At 46.2% G+C, this 16538-nt stretch overlaps 1 protein-coding gene across 5 annotated transcripts in view; it reads right to left on the reverse strand.

Annotated features, from left to right (window-relative positions):
- Positions 1-16538, reverse strand: part of NAT8L (N-acetyltransferase 8 like) — a 47227-nt gene that overhangs the window by 15587 nt on the left and 15102 nt on the right. The window lies entirely within an intron of this gene.

Genomic DNA, 16538 nt, shown 5'->3' on the forward strand with positions numbered 1-16538 from the left:
ATTAATGCACAGTGTCTAGGAAGCAAAACGTACACCGTTGAGACATGTTATGTGTGAAATACGGTTCAGGCCCAACAATGGAACCAACAGGATTCTAAGATGAGTACCTGGTAGAAAGTACAGTGGTACCTCGGGTTAAGTACTTAATTCGTTCCAGAGGTCCGCACTTAACCTGAAACTGTTCTTAACCTGAAACACCGCTTTAGCTAATGGGGCCTCCTGCTGCCGCCAGAGCACGATTTCTGTTCTTATCCTGAAGCAAAGTTCTTAACCTGAAGCACTATTTCTGGGTTAGCGGAGTCTGTAACCTGAAGCGTATGTAACCTGAAGCGCATGTAACCCGAGGTACCACTGTAATCCCATTTCCCACATCGTCAGATTGGAATAAACATCAAACTCTCACCAAGATGCTTCCATGCGTCTCGGATGTCCCAAATGATTTGATGGTATAGCCTGAAACTGACCCAAATGTCCTTATCAAGCCATGCTTTCCCTGAAAATAAAGGAACTGAGGGAGCATTTTTCGCTTAAACTCCTAGTCATGTTTGGCGTGTATGTGGCCTCCTTTCTGATCTCAGTGGGAGGGTGAGGAGAGGGCCTCCCCATCCTAGGCACTGCCTTCAGAGTGAGCCTCAATCTCTCCCACCCCTATAATTACTTAAGAAAACAAGATACAAAGCTGCCTGAAATTCAATTGTGTATAGCTGGCCCCAATTCTCGAGTGAGTCACTGGTGGCAATTTTAATTCTGATGCACGGTACACAGGCACACAAAGTCGCATCTTTCACCAACACTCGGGGGGGTGGGGGGATTTGTTCTTCAATAGGCCTCAGTGTAGCACCATCGGCAAATTTTAAGGCCAGATTGCTTGTGCCTGGTGGTCTCTTAGTGTAGGTACATTGAGAGAGAGAGAGAGAGAGAGAGACTAAGACTAAGAGAAGAGAATAGGACCAGCAGCCAAACATTATCTAAGACAAAGCTGACAATTCCTATATGATTAAGCTCTTTTACACCTTTCATTTAATTTTGCAATGCAAACTGCAGTCCGGGTGTACAGTGGTACTTCGGGTTAAGTACTTGATTCGTTCCAGAGGTCCGTACTTAACCTGAAACTGTTCTTAACCTAAAGCACCACTTTAGCTAATGGGGCCTCCTGCTGCTGCTGCGCTGCCGGAACACAATTTCTGTTCTCATCCTGAAGAAAAGTTCTTAACCTGAAGCACTATTTCTGGGTTAGCGGAGTCTGTAACCTGAAGCGTATGTAACCTGCAGTACCACTGTAATAGTCCTGGCAGCTATGAGTTTCAAACATTTGCTAAATCTTGGGTCTCCATTGTCTGAAGTGGCATATATAGTTGGCATTGCCAGCTTTTCTTCTCTGCAGTGCCCATGACAATTTCTAAGATTTCCAGATGTGTCCTCCAGGCACATAATATATTTGTCTACAAACCACCCGTTCTTGCCTCCCCTACGTCTGAGGAAGATGCAGATAAAAGTCTGTGTGAATTATACATTATGCTTGAGGGTCAACGAGACGCCCTAGTCCAATTGCCCCATATGAACCTGACCCCAAACACCGTTCCACTTTGGAGAACCTCCTCTGTGTTTGCTTGAGGGAGGGGAGGTAGGCAGGCCCTCCTTTCGTCACGTGATGGCTCTGTTTTTACTACAATACGGTCTGCATTTCGGGACAGAGTTCAACATCAGGAGGAGTCAAATGCCTTCTGAACATAGCTGTCAACTTACAGATTTGAAAATAAGGGACCAGCAGCCTCGAAAATAAGGAATCAGCAGTCTAAATAAGGGATTTTCTGGGCACAGGTATGTTCAACTTCTGAGCCCCTCTGAGCCAAAGGCAGAAAGCCCAGCCAGCAGCCAAATGAAGCCTCAAGCGGTGGTTCCCACAGCGCAGCAACCCGGCAAAGGGGATGCAGCAAGGAAAACCACCGTCACCTCTCCGCTGGGAAGCGCTGAGCAAAGGCGAGTCCCCAGGCAACAGGGCCGATTTGATCGGCACAAGGCATGCAAGCTGCACCCCCCAGTCGTTCTTAGACTTCTTATTGGGTGAGCAACGCAGCCAAGCAACACAGTTGGAGCCTCCCTCCTCCCTGGCCGGCAGGAAGGGAGGGAGAGGAGCTGCTTCCTTTGAAACATGGGAAATTTAAGGGACATTATCAATAAGGGACAGCAGCGGACACGGCACTGGGCTAAGGGACTTTCCCGCCAAATAAGGGACGGTTGACAGCTATGCTTCTGAATCCGGCCTTGTTGAGTAACCTAACAGCTGTTTTTTATAGTAACCAACGTGCCCAATAAGGTGTTCAAAGTTGGCCCCATGTACAACACATTGCAATTGTCCCGTCTACAGGTTATCCACCAGCCGGCATTGTGAGCCAGGAGTCAGCTTCACCTGCTGAACAGCTGCCTGAAGGGGGAAGGAGGCGAAGGGACTCCACCTGCCGCTGATCAGCCTTCAAGGATACAGAGAAGGCACTGATGGGAAGGAGTTGGCTCCGGCCTTCTTAAAGAGAGCCCTCAGCAGCAGTCGGATGCTGGAAACGACGATTGTGGTCCATGGCTCTAGCTGACTGCTTCTTGCTCTCCATCCTGGACCCTTGGGCTCTGAGATCATCTGGGTTCCCTGACCTCTGGACTGTCTGACTTTGAATGCGGAGTCTGCTTTCAGGTGAGTGTACCTCAGAGACTCCCAACACCTGCTCACTCAGCAACAGGACTCGAATAATAATAATAATAATAATAATAAAAATAATAATTTTTTATTTATACCCCACCCTCCCTGGGCTCAGGGACGCGGGCGGCGCTGTGGGTTAAACCACAGACTAGGACTTGGTGATCAGAAGGTTGGCGGTTCGAATCCCCGCGACGGGGTGAGCTCCCGTTGCTCGGTCCCTGCTCCTGCCAACCTAGCAGTTCGAAAGCATGTCAAAGTGCAAGTAGATAAATAGGTACCACTCCAGCGGGAAAGTAAACAGCGTTTCCGTGCGCTGCTCTGGTTCGCCAGAAGCGGCTTAGTCATGCTGGCCACATGACCCGGAAGCTGTACGCCGGCTCCCTCGGCCAGTAAAGCGAGATGAGCGCCGCAACCCCAGAGTCGTCCATGACTGGACCTAATGGTCAGGGGTCCCTTTACCTTTACCTTTTACCTCCCTGGGCTCAGGGCGGCTAACACCAGTAAAATTACAATAAAAACATAATAGGGGGGAACCAATTTAAAATACAGGTTAAAATATAATTTAAAATGCAGCCTCATTTTAATAGTAGCCCATAGATCAAAACCATAAGGGGAGGGAAACATAAGGGTCAGACTGAGTCCAAACCAAAGGCCAGACGGAATAGCTCTGTCTTGCAGGCCCTGCGGAAAGATGTCAAGTCCCGCAGGGCCCTAGTCTCTTGTGACAGAGCATTCCACGAAGTCGGGGCCAGTACTGAAAAGGCCCTGGCCCTAGCTGAGACCAATCTAAGCACCTTGCGACTTGGGATCTCCAAAGTGTTGTCATCTGTGGACCTTAAGGTCCTCCGCAGGGCATACCAGGAGAGGCGGTCCCGAATGGGGCAATGACAGAGGGCAACCCCATTTAGAACAGATTGAACATCACGCTGTAGTAGCAGTCAGCTGATCCCAAGTACTGATCCAGCACGTTTATTTTTTAATTGAATTTATATCCCACCGTTCCCCCAAAGAGCTATACATACTTCTCCCTATTTTATTCTCAACAATCCCGCAAGTTAAGGCTGAGAGTGAGTGCCTAGCCGAAGGTCACCCAAGGGGCTTCATGGCTGAGTGGGCGATTAGAAGCCTGGTCTCTTTCCCAGGTCCTAGAGCAGTGCTCTAACCACTACACCACACTGTCCCTCACTACATTTTACTGCCTCAAACTGAGAAGCTGGGCTGGAAATCATCAGCACACAGAGTTGTCACCTCCCAGTTATCGCCAGAGAAAGCTATTTCAATTTATGCACATGAAAATGGATCATTCCCCATATGGAGCGTCGTAAACGAATTCTACCTCAGACTCCTTGCCACCAACACCAAAAGGCGTGGGTTTAAGTTTGCTCATTTTCTAGGCCTTTGCAACAAAATATGAGCGAGAAGGAATTTCTCCCCCAGACATGATTGTCTGTTGACTCAGCCCTTCCTTTCTCTCCCCCTTCTGCTATTATTATTGTGGCGTTTGACATCCTTTACCATAGTTTTCTTCTGGAGTGATTCAGGGAGTTGGAGGCACTGCTCCTACCTGCAGGGTCATCACCAGACTGTAATTTTAGGAGACTGATGCTTGGCCCCATAGCTTTGGGCTCCATTCTGTCTCCTATGCTATTTTAACATCTATATGAAACCATTGTGGTGAATGGGACCAAAAATGGGTCCAATGATCAAGGAGGATGCTGCAGAGGGAAATGAGGAGCAGGTGGGGCTCGTCAACCTGGGAAGGTTGTCCATCTATGACCCTTCAGCTGTTTTGGGACTACAATTCCCATCATACCTGACCACTGGTCCTGTTAGCTAGGGATGATGGGAATTGTAGTCCCAAAACAGCTGGAGGGCCAAGTTTGGCTATGCCTGATCTATGTGAAGGAATAATAAGGAGTAAACCCTACAAAAATCCCGAGTGAAGGCCCCAATAATGGTTTCTTTCTTTCTTTCTTTCTTTCTTTCTTTCTTTCTTTCTTTCTTTCCCATCCATCTGGCTCGGTTCCCCCAGCCACTCTGGCTGGCTCCCAACAGAATATTAAACAGAATAAAACATCAAACATTAAAAACTTCCCCAAACAGGGCTGCCTTCAGATGTCTTCTAAAAGTCAGAGAGTTGTTTATTTCCTTGACATCTGAAGGGTTCCACAGGGTGGGCGCCACCACCAAGAAGGCCCTCTGCCTGGTTCCCTGTAACCTCGCTTCTCGCAGGGAGGGAGCCACCAGAAGACCCTCGACGCTGGACCTCAGTGTCCGGGCTGGACGATGGGAGTGGAGACGCTCCAAAATGGTAACCTGTACAGCCAAGCTGGTGCCAAAGTATTGCTCTGCTTTCCTTTGGACCACATCAGCGAGGCTTGGGGGGGGGGTGCGGGCGGAGTATAGGACAGTATACAAATAATGACGAAAATAGAAAAGGACTGCACAGCACTTTTCTCGGAATTCCAAGGGAATTCTTTGTTCGCTCACTCAGGTGAAGTTCCAGAGAGGTTTCCTTCATTCATGCATGCGCTCAGCCAGTGAACTTATAGCACTTCGCTGCTTTGCACAACATCAGCAATGGACACTAAAATCATCTGCCTCAAAAGATAGACGCTGTTTCTTTCCTGCTTTGCACAGGTAATTCCTACGGCTCCTTAACTGGGTGTTAAGAGATGAGAATGATGCAACATAGCAAACAACTCATTTGTCGCAAGGCCAAAGTTCCTCTCACAATGCTTAGACGCTCCTGCGGCGCTTTTTCAAACTGCTTTGACCTTTTCGTTTTTTCAAAGGCAGTCAACAAGACTGCTGCTTGGGGGTGTATTTTTACAGCTCCCAGTGAGAAATGGGACGTACCAGCCATGTTAAATTTATGTCAAGCTGGAAAAAGAGGATGTCTACGGGGTGCGCCCATCTGCTGCACAATGAGTAGAGCTGATATGGCAAGTCTGTGCCTCTGCTTTTGATGTATGTTTCCGCCATCAGTCAGGTCGCAACTACGCAACGGTCTGGGTTGAAAACATTTGCACATTTCAGATGAGACAGTTGCATCGCATCAAGGTTGTGTGAAGCTGCTGCCCCTCCCCCCTGAGTGTGAGCCCACCCCCAGGGTTGTACAGTCCCTGAAGACCCCTTAATGTTGAGAGATACCGTATTTTTCACGCCATAAGACGCACCTAGTTTTTAGAGGAGGAAAACAAGAAAAAAATATATTCTGCACGAAACAGTGGGTGTATGATTTTTGTGGTTCATGCTGTGGCCACAGACATGATATGTGATTTGACGGCGAGTTTGGGGTAGCCCAATGCAAAAATCCTGAGAATCCACGTGGATCCGTGCCATTGCGGCCCCACGAAACAGTGGATGTGTGCTTTTTTGATGCAGGCCATAGCCATGGACATGCTATGCGATCTGATGGTGAATTTGGGGTGACCCAGTGCAAAAATCCTGAGGATCCATGTGCTTTTACCTCCCCCCTCCTAGGCAGCCTCCTTTATCTCTAGAGTCCCTTATCTCCCTCCCGATCCCTTTCCGATCAGCTGCTCAGGGGCTTTGTTTCAACACCCCTTTCCCTCTTTCTAAAAAAAAAGGCATGGTCTGCTTTTCGCCCCTGGGCAATTCGGCTCCAGGGACCATGCATTCACTCCATAAGACACACAGACATTTCCCCTTACTTTTTAGGAGGAAAAAAGTGTGTCTTATGGAGCGAAAAATATGGTAACTGTGGAAGCAAAGAACCTTTTATCCATGTACAACCGACAAGCCTGATCTTTCAGATCCATTGTGTAATGAATAGAAGAAGAAAAGTTTGGATTTGATATCCCACTTTATCACTACCCGAAGGAGTCTCAAAGCGGCTAACAATCTCCTTTTCCTTCCTCCCCCACAACAAACACTCTGTGAGGTGAGTGGGGCTGAGAGACTTCAGAGAAGTGGGACTGGCCCAAGGTCACCCAGCAGCTGCATGTGGAGGAGCGGGGAATCGAACCCAGTTCACCAGATTACAAGTCTACCGCTCTTAACCACTACACCACGAGCAGGTTTTGAGGTGGAGCAGGTATTTGACCACCGTTAACAAAACAGAAGGAAAATGCCTTTTAAAGAGATTTGCCCTTGGGCAAATCACCAGGGAGAGACAAGTCATTGCTTGGTGGTTGGTTGATTTTTAATCGATACTGTCCCAGCCTGGTGGGCTCCAATGAGCCACTTCCGTTTATTAGAGTAAATTCAACTTGGATATTGCCAGCTGGCTGGACAGTTTGTATTTTAGTTCCCATCTTTAATAAAGGCAATTGAGATGTTCCTCCAAGACTATTGCCCAAGAAGACTTCTTGATGTTCCCCCCAAAATATATACAGCACATGACTTCCTTTTAGGTAAATTAGGACAAGGGGCTGAAGACAGACAGGCAGCTCTTGCAAGGGACATGTTTGATTGGTCCTGGTAATCACAGTTTGGCTCAAAATGCAATGCGAATCAAACCATTCTCTAACATAAATGTCATCCGTTCAGGAGCTTTCCCCTTCATGCAGGTGACATGACCCTATTATAACAAGGGGCACCATTTTTTTAGAAGAAGCAATAGGTTTTGTTGCTCAAACCACAAACTTGCTGGGTGCAACAATCTGGGGGTAGCTCTAGAAGAGACAAGCTGGATATAATCCAAAGTAAGTTCTTACATAAGGGACGCGGGTGGCGCTGTGGGTTAAACCACAGAGCCTAGGACTTCCCGATCAGGAGGTCGGCAGTTCGAATCCCCGCAACGGGATAAGCTCCCGTTGCTCGGTCCCAGTTCCTGCCAACCTAGCAGTTCGAAAGCAGGCCAGTGAAAGTAGATAAATAGGTACCACTCCGGCGGGAAGGTAAACGGTGTTTCCGTGCGCTGCTCTGGTTCTCCAGAAGCGGCTTAGTCATGCTGGCCACATGACCCGGAAGCTGTACGCTGGCTCCCTCAGCCAATAAAGCGAGATGAGCGCCGCAACCCCAGTCGGCCATGACTGGACCTAATGGTCAGGGGTCCCTTTACCTTTACCTTTAAGTTCTTACATGCACTGCTGAGTCCCAAATAATGCACCCAATTCACAATTAAGTGGAAGTAGGCTGCCATTCTCTAAATGCACGCATTCATGCCATTGAACTTTTTATTAAAGTTTTCCAAAAAAACACACTCAGCATATCATTTACATATCACATTGTTTGTCTTATTTGGACCTCCCACAACTTTTCTGGCAATCATTCGAAGTTCAAATCTTATCCTCACATTCCTTTGTTACAATATTTCCATTATGTTTTATGTTTCTAATCTTATTTACCTTCTGGTAATATTCCCTATTATTCACAAAGCTTCTTTGAAACACACTAGCGTTGTTCCATCCTCACATATATTTTCCAAATACTCCGTAAATTTCCCCCAGTCCTCTAGAAATCTATGATCTTTTTGATATCTAATTTTTCCCGTTAATTTGTCCAGTTCTGCATACTCAGTTAATTTTGACCTCCATTCTTCCAAATTCAGGACCTCTTCCTGTTTCCACCTTTGAGCTATCAAAGTCCTTGCAGCGGTAATCGCATATCCCTTCTTGTTATCCCCAGCAAGAAGGTTTCTGGTTTCTTACCAAAGCTATATTTTAGCATTTTCTTTAGTTCGTTGTATATCAGCTCCCAGAACCCCCTTACTTTTCTGCAGTCCCACCACATATGCATAAATGTACCTTCTTTCTCCCTGCATCTCCAACACTTGTTACAAGTCTTGTACATTTTTGATAATTTTACTGGTGTCATATACCACCTGTAGACCATCTTCATTGTATTCTCTTTTAGTGTAACACATGCGGTAAACTTCAAGTTCTCATTCCATATTTTTTGCCAATCATCCAAATCTATGTTGTAACCTAGATCTTTGGCCCACTGAATCATAACTACTTTCACCTCCTCATCCATTGTGTGCCATTCCAACAGAATTTTGTACATTTTAGAGATTATTTTGCAGTCATTATTTACAATTTCTGTTTGGAATTTTGAATCTTTTTCTTTGTACCCTTTTTCTTTCTCTTCCTTTTTAAACATTTCGTTTACTTGGCGGTAGTGCAACCAATCATAGACATATTCTTTTACTTGATCATATGGTTTTATCCTCCACTTACCCCCTTCCTTCACCACCAAATCTGCATAGGTGACCCAATCGCTTCTCATATTGATTTTCTTAACTCCCATAGCCTCTAGCGGGGATAACCAATGTGGGATCCCTGTTTCCAATATATTTTTGTATCTGTCCCAGACCTCCAGTAACGATCTGCGAAAGATGTGGTTTTCAAATGAACCGTAGCCTTTCTTCTTTTCTTTCCAAAGATGCGCATGCCATCCAAACCTTGCATCGAATCCTTCCAAATCTAGGAGCTTTGTATTTTTTAGTTTTATCCATTCTTTTAGCCAGCAGAGGCATGCTGCCTCGTAATATAACTTCAGATCCGCACGCATTCATAAATCCATGATTCTATACTGAACAACAAAACAAAAACTGCCTAATGTGAGACCTACATTTAGCAAAACTCTAGTTTTCAGGCCTGCAGAATAAAGAAGCTTGGGCACAGCGTTGTAACTTTCAAAGAAGTTACTAAATTTCCTCCATTACATAATTTTTTACAAAACATGCCAAAATGGATTTAGGATTCTGAAGAATTCTAAGTCTGGTACAGTATATTAAATCTGAACATGAAAGGGCTGCTTATGAATGGGAAATAACACCCCCTGTTCTGTTTAGACCTGGTTTTACTCTGCTTAGATGGCAAACTGTGAGCATGCAGTTATTTAACGTGACAACAACAAAAGATTGCCTGCGTAGGTAAACAGGGCCGGGTCCAAGACAATGTGTGCCATGCCCTCTTTTTACATATTCTTCACACAACTCAGCTAGGGAATAGATTAGTTGGGGAGTTTCAAAATTACACGGCTGTGCCTTGCTTGTCTTTGTGAGTTACACTGTAATGGGCAAGAAAATGTCTGACCGAACTCCCCCCCCCCCCGCAAGGGTTGGCACTGTTTATCCATTTGTACACATTGATGGGACGCGGGTGGCACTGTGGGTTAAACCACAGAACCTAGGGCTTGCCGATCAGAACGTCGGCGGTTTGAATCCCTGCGACGGGGTGAGCTCCCGTTGTTCGGTCCCTGCTCCTGCCAACCTAGCAGTTCCAAAGCACAAGTGCAAGTAGATAAATAGGTACCACTCCGGTGGGAAGGTAAATGGTGTTTCCGTGCGCTGCTCTGGTTCGCCAGAAGCGGCTTAGTCATGCTGGCCACATGACCTGGAAACTGTACACCGGCTCCCTTGGCCAATAAAGCGAGATGAGCGCCGCAAGCCCAGAGTCGGCCACGACTGGACCTAATGGTCAGGGGTCCCTTTACCCTTACCCACTGATTAATTTATCAAAGCTCTATTAATGATGATGGTGATTATAATGATCACTATTACTGTTTACCTGCACAGGTCCTGTAGCAGGGTTGGAGAGGAAATATCTCCCCCTGACTGCCGCTCTATTCTCCAGAGGCCTTTCCTATTCCCTCCCTTTAGCTCCATCCACTTCCTTGTTCTCTCCATCTCGTCTTTTCTTCGTCCCCCCCTTTCCACCCTCCTCCTTCTCTCATTTTCTCTGCTTCTATCCAGCCACCAACCCTCCCCTCTGCTCCCACACATTCTCACCTCCTCCAACCAGCCTAACTATAGCAGCCTAACTCTCCTCTCCCACCTCCCTGATGTAAGTGTTTGGATACGATTTTAAATTTCTCACTCGGAGGGATAGCCACAGTTTCACTGTCTGGCTTTGTTACTGATCTTTGTGAGCGGCACCAATGACATTTTCAGGCTGAAGAGACGGGGGGGGGGGGGTGAAATGCTTCGTGTTTCTGCCAGTTGTATAGTACAGTGGTACCTCAGGTTAAGTACTTAATTCGTTCTGGAGGTCCGTTCTTAACCTGAAACTGTTCTTAACCTGAAGCACCACTTTAGCTAATGGGGCCTCCCACTGCTGCTGCACCGCCAGAGCACAATTTCTGTTCTCATCCTGAAGCAAAGTTCTCAATCCAAGGTACTATTTCTGGGTTAGCGGAGTCTGTAACCTGAAGCATATGTTACCTGAAGCGTATGTAACCCGAGGTACCACTGTATGCGGAACAAAAAATATTCACGTCTCGGAACAGTGAGGGTTGGGCAAGGTCCTGAAAGCGCTGAGTTGTGTTCACAGGTTAGCGGAAATAAAAAATAAACCGGACCCAAAAAACCACGTGGAAAGGGGCAGTATTTTCTTGAAGGAGTAATAATAATAATAATTTATTATTTATACCCCGCCCATCTGGCTGGGTTTCCCCAGCCACTCTGGGCAGCTTCCAACAGAATATTAAAATGCAATAACCTATTAAACATTAAAAGCTTCCCTAAACCGAGCTGCCTTCAAATGTCTTCTAAAAGTCTGGTAGTTGTTTTTCTCTTTGACGTCTGGTGGGAGGGCGTTCCATAGGGCAGGTGCCACTACCGAGAAGGCCCTCTGCCTGGTTCCCTGTAACTTGGCTTCTCGCAGTGAGGGAACCGCCAGAAGGCCCTCGGCGCTGGACCTCCGGGCAGAACAGTGGGGGTGGAGATGTTCCTTCAGGTATACTGGGCCGAGGCCGTTTAGGGCTTTAAAGGTCAACACCAGCACTTTGAATTGTGCTCGGAAACGTACTGAGAGCCAATGTAGGTCTTTCAAGACCGCTGTTATGTGGTCTCGGCGGCCGCTCCCAGTCACCAGTCTAGCTGCCGCATTCTGGATTAGTTGTAGGAGAGCTTGTGGGGATCCCTTTGTAGCAGATGTTGGATCCAACCAAAGTCTGGGCATGGTGCACAGGCTCCTCTGGGATTCTCAGTGAGGAAATCCGATCACTGGTTTGGGCAGGGGCGGAGGAAAGGGGTGTCACCACTCAGACTGAGTTTTAGCACATGAAAAACTTAAAATAAATCTTTATTTCCTGATGACTAGCCTTTGGACTATAATGAAACTTAAACAGAAAACTATCTTTAGAGAGATTTTTCCTCTAAAAGCATTTTATTTTAAAAATCCAATTTAAATATATTTTTAAAAATCCAATTTAGATATATTTTTTAAAAATCCATTTTTTTTATCTTTTGAAAAAGATCATTGATTTTTATCCACCCTGGTTCCAGGCATAAAGACCAGAGATGGTCACTCGTTTAAGGGCGGAGAAGACAACTGGGGCTGATGAAGATGGAAGAGCAGCAATAAGAATTTAAGAAGATCCTCCTGGATCAAGACCAAAGCTCCATCAAAGTCCCTCATCCTGTTCTCACACTGCTTAGCCAGGTGCCTATAGGAAACCTGGAAGCAGCACAGGAGCATGACAGATGTAAATATGGCAACTGACTTTAGGTGAAAAGTTGGCAACTGTGATTTAAAACATGCTTCACAAATATGTACAATTCTAAAGCAAAAGATTTAAAAATGGGTTGCTGTTTTTTAAAAAAAGATTTACAGTGGGACTTTGGTTCTCAAACGCCTTGGTACTCAAACAACTTGGAACCCAAACACTGCAAACCCGGAAGTAAGTGTTCCGGTTTGTGAACTTTTTTTGGAAGCCGAACGTACTCCATTTTGAGTGTTACGCTTCCGATTTGAGTGCCACACTTCCGTTTTGAGTGCTCCGATGAGGTCCGTCTGTTTTTGCTATTTATTTTGTCTGGAACGAATTAATCCAGTTTGAATTACTTTCTATGGGAAAGCACGCCTCGGTTTTGGAACGGACTTCCAGAAAGGATTAAGTTTGAGAACTAAGGTACCACTGTATAATAAATACAAATACTTAGCAATCAGCTGAGACATGAAAAGAGTGAATTAAGCAAACCTCAGTGGCTTTTGCAATGAGATGGGAAGAAAGTATGAGAAAGCAAGACAGTATCTGGTCACGAGTTACTACTTCTCCTTTTATATTATCAGTATAAAACTGCAGACTGTCAGAATTCTGAAAAACCTGATCTTGCAGTGTAATCTTATTGGCCTCACTCTCAGATGCAGCCCAAGGCCCCTAATGACTCGCCTATAAAACCACAGTAAGAGTAAGTTCAAGTCTGAAGCAAATTGGATTGCTTGCATTATATACAGTGCAAACGATCAACTCAGTTTTGTTGCAACATGGCTTGGAACCGGGGGGGGGGGGGGAGAGAATCTTATTCCAGATACATTAAGGAAATATCTCAGCAGAATTATACCTTGAAAGCAGTTGCAGATGGCAGTTTCAGATAACTATACATATATGCGAAATTTGAGAAAGTGCTCACACAGAGCAAATATGCAAACGGTTTTTAAAAAGAACAAGCCATTTTAGAGGTGGCTATCTTTAAAGAAAACCCACATATTATCTCACTATATGCCATATATATATAGTCAGGAATGCAGTACTGTTTTCAAAACCACAACCTTTTCTGGAATTTGCTATGTTCAGGAAACGGGCTCACGCACTTGTCAAAAGAAATCACTGTCAAATCAATTATAAAACGCATTTTAATATGCTGCAAGTTCACTTCCCAGTACCATGATCCTGACTATTGCCTGCAAAACCCCCCCTCAAATCGACATAATCCAAAACAGCCTTACTCCCTTTAATAGAAGTAACGTTTTTTGTTTCTTTTAGGAGAACTGCAATTCAACTGCTTTAACAACTTTGCACTAAACACAAGAACACTGGTCCTCTATTGACATGTGCATTTCTACAATATATTTTGCTTTCAGACTGAAAGGGGAACATGTGAGAGACTGCAAGCACAAAAGACTTGATATTCAACATTCCTTCCATGGAGGCACAAAATAGAAAACAAAAAAAGTATGTTTCTGTTAAGGTAAAGGTAAAGGGACCCCTGACCATTAGGTCCAGTCGCGGACGACTCTGGGGTTGCAGCGCTCATCTCGCTTTACTGGCCGAGGGAGCCAGCGTACAGCTTCCGGGTCATGTGGCCAGCATGACTAAGCCGCTTCTAGGGAACCAGAGCAGGGCACGGAAACACCGTTTACCTTCCCGCCGGAGTGGTACCTATTTATCTACTTGCACTTTGACGTGCTTTCGAACTGCTAGGTTGGCAGGAGCTGGGACAGAGCAACGAGAGCTCACCCCATTGCGGGGATTCAAACCGCCGACCTTCTGATCAGCAAGTCCTAAGCTCTTTGGTTTACTGAAACCCTGGTCAGCCCTGCCAGCATGACCAATGGTCAGGGATGACAGGAGGCACTGATTCAGCACTTGCACAGCCTCACCTGACTCAGATGGTGAGAAGAGCTCAAGGTCAAGAAGTGTATCGCTGACATCTTGCTCCAGATCCTGTAATGGCCCCCAGTAGCAGCTGCGTATTCTTATTAGAGGAGGAGGAAATGGAACACTGCAAGACCCCAGAACAACAACATCATAGGGCTGAGCAGGTCCCAAAATTCTCCTTTCGAGAACTGGACCTGCAGGTTGGAGCGGAACTGTTCTACAACTGTATCTTCAGCAAGATACTGCCATTGATGGGATCAAGAGCAGTTAAGAAATCAAGGAGAATCAAGAGGAACACATGGCTCCGCTCTCTCAAAAGGTTATCCGTCAGGGCAGCCAAGGTTTATTGTGGTGGCCTTAGGATAGGGGTTTTAAAAACCACTAAGCCACTTGGGCTTGCTGATCAGAAGGTCGGCGGTTCAAATCCCCGCAACAGGGTGAGCTCCCATTGCTCGATTCCAGCTCCTGCCAACCTAGCAGTTTGAAAGTACGTCAAAGTGCAAGTAGATAAATAGGTACTGCTCCAGCGGGAAGGTAAACGACATTTCTGTGTGCTGCTCCGGTTTCGCCAGAAGCGGCTTAGTCATGCTGGCCACATGACCCGGAAAAAAACTGTCTGTGAACAAACACCGGGCTCCCTTGCCCGGTAAAGCGAGATGAGCACACAACCCCAGAGTCATCTGTGACTGGACTTAACTGTCAGGGGTCCTTTACCTTTTTCTTCTTTTTTGGATAGGGGGGGGTGAGGATCCTTAGGTCTAGGTGCCAAATTTGGCCTTCTTTTCTCCATGATAAAGCCACTGGGACTTCCCCCAGTTCACACGCCCATTACCAGCCCAACTCCTTCCTTCAACGCTTTGTTTGGCTAGAAAGTCTTCTTGAATTGCGGTAATGATTTTTGCTTCCCTGGAAGGAGTGTGCGCATGTGTGAAATTATGACTTTTGCATGTCAGAATGTAGCCTACAGTATAGTGATATAACGGAGATGTAAAAGATTTGGATTATCATAAAAAGCGCAGGAGGAAATTATTAACAATAAGACCCACAAAGGGGAGGAGTCTTGTCTTTATGTTGTTTGTTGGATATGTGGTTGTGAAACTTTAATCTGAAAACCAAATAAATGTATATATAAAAAAACAAAACACCAAATTAGACCTAATATAAATGAGATTAGCCACCAAAATCAAACTCTCACCTCTCATTAAGTTTGTACACATACTTAAAGTACATATGTAACAGAGTTGTTTATAATTATATGTTGGAAATGTTTTGTGTTCTTATGCATCTGCACTGTTTTGTACTTTGTGGATGTTCCATAGTCATACTATAAAGTAGTTGCATTCTGTGTTATAAATCAAGCACTGTTAGTTGTTTCTTTTTGTTTTCCAGTGTATTTCTCATCAATAAAAAATTCGCTGTGGTGCGAGCAAAAAGAACAAGATATGTTACACTCACTGCTCTAAGTCCTGCCCACCACTGGAAGGCTGCCAGAAAGGAATGCAATACAGTGGTACCTCGGGTTAAGTACTTAATTCATTCCAGGGGTCTGTACTTAACCTGAAACTGTTCTTAACCTGAAGCACCACTTTAGCTAATGGGGCCTCCTGCTGCTGCCTCGCCGCCAGAGCACGATTTCTGTTCTCATCCTGAAGTAAAGTTCTTAACCTGAAGCAATATTTCTGGGTTAACAGAGTCTGTAACCTGAAGCGTCTGTAACCTGAAGCATATGTAACCCGAGGTACCACTGTAATCATGACCCCGGGGTCCAGCCACGATCAAGACACAGAATCAGAGGTTGCAGAAGGTACCTGACTCTAAGCCTGATGACAAGAGGCCACTAGATCTGAGGTTGGTGAGTAGGAGTCCCCTGGACCACAACTCAGGTCCACAGAGCCAGGGCTGGAAACTTTCATGGCCACCGTTCCCCGAGCCTGAGGAGCCAAGTGCCTCCTAACATACCTTGCCGGTTCAACAGCGCCATTGTGGGAGGCCAGGGATTGCAGAAGAGTAGCCTGTCTGCAGGCCAGAGGGCTGGCCTTCAAGGCTGTGTAGACAGAGTCCCTGGACAGTTAAGTCCAGTCAAAAAGTCAACTATGGGGTTGCGGCGCTCATCTCGCTTTCAGGCCGAGGGAGCCGGCGTTTGTCCACAGACAGCTTTCTGGGTCATGCGGCTTCTTCCCGCTTCTGGTGCAATGGAACACCGTGACGGAAACCAGAGCGCTCCGAAAATCCGTTTACCTTCCTGCCACAGCGGTACCTATTTATCTACTTGCACTAGTGTGCTTTCGAAGTGCTAGGTTGGCAGGAGCAGGGACAGAGCAATGGGAGCACACCCCGTCGCGGGGATTCGAACCACCGACCTTCTGATCGGCGAGCCCAAGAGGCTCTGTGGTTTAGACCACCGCGCCACCCGCATCCCAGCAGACAGAGCCACGGATAGGTGGACTGGAGGCAGAGGCTCCAAAGGTCTCAGTCCACCTCTAGCCTCTGTTGGGGCAAGTGACTCACTTAGGAGCTCTCCATGGTGCTGCAACACATTGCCTGGCCTGCC

This window comes from Podarcis liolepis (genome assembly GCF_965112155.1).
Source record: "Podarcis liolepis genome assembly, chromosome: 5".
NCBI classification, from domain to species: Eukaryota; Metazoa; Chordata; class Lepidosauria; order Squamata; family Lacertidae; genus Podarcis; species Podarcis liolepis.